Below are 1,073 nucleotides of genomic sequence, written 5' to 3' on the forward strand. Positions count from 1 at the left end.
GAAAATAACATAGAGATACTTATGTAATTCATTGGTGGGAATTTCATATAAGCATTTGGAGATGCTTTGTTGCTTTTGAACCTCTACTTTCTTATTGTCTTTATCCAATCATGCGTCCTCCCTTCCATGGCAAGCTGTATCATCCTCTCAGGGAAAATGGTCTGGCTACAGTTTCTGTACGGCTAATCAACTGTCGAATTTCTCGTCTCGGATGAAAAATACTAGGCACAGCTACCGCATGGTTAATCATCTGTCGGTTTCCACTTGTGTTGGAATAGGATCTCTCTATCCTTTTGCACACTATCACTGCGCCCAACAGTCGTGAGTTTGAAGCTCGTCACAGTCATCCCGTCCCAGATCCTACTCAGAATACCACATACAAGGTTTAGACTTTTCGGATCTCAGGAATGCTGCCAATTGTTTCTAGCCTATACCACGAAGGTTCTAACCACGCGGACTCGGTCCGTGGATCAGATACCCAAGAGATTATACTCCAGCTATCGTCCAATGACTACGTTGAACATCATGTAGACCGCTAGTGGTTGTCAGGCACGCGGATCTTGGCAAAGCGAGTAATGAAGATATTGGGTGATTGTCACGGGTCACCCCATTCATTCTTACTTAACTGAATTAAGTACGAGAGTATATCTTGGAGAAGAAGTAGGTGTGTGGTGCACGAAATTGCAATCACACTTTTGCAATTCCGCACAACTAACCAGCAAGTGCATTGGGTCGTCCAAGTAATACCTTACGTGAGTAAGGGTCGATCCCACGGAGATTGTCGGCTTGAAGCAAGCTATGGTTATCTTGTAACTCTTAGTCAGGATATCAATCATTATCAGGGTTGATTGTAAAAAGCAAAAGAACATGAAATAAGTACTTGTTTTGCAGTAGTGGAGAACAGGTTGAGGTTTTGGAGATGCTCTATCTTCTGAATCTCTGCCTTCCTACTGTCTTCTTCTTCAAGCACGCAAGGCTCCTTCCATGGCAAGCTGTATGTAGGGTTTCACCGTTGTCAATGGCTACCTCCCATCCTCTCAGTGAAAATGTTCAACGCACCCTGTCACGGCACT

The sequence above is a fragment of the Arachis duranensis genome, chromosome 4 (genome assembly GCF_000817695.3).
Source record: "Arachis duranensis cultivar V14167 chromosome 4, aradu.V14167.gnm2.J7QH, whole genome shotgun sequence".
Classification (NCBI taxonomy): domain Eukaryota; kingdom Viridiplantae; phylum Streptophyta; class Magnoliopsida; order Fabales; family Fabaceae; genus Arachis; species Arachis duranensis.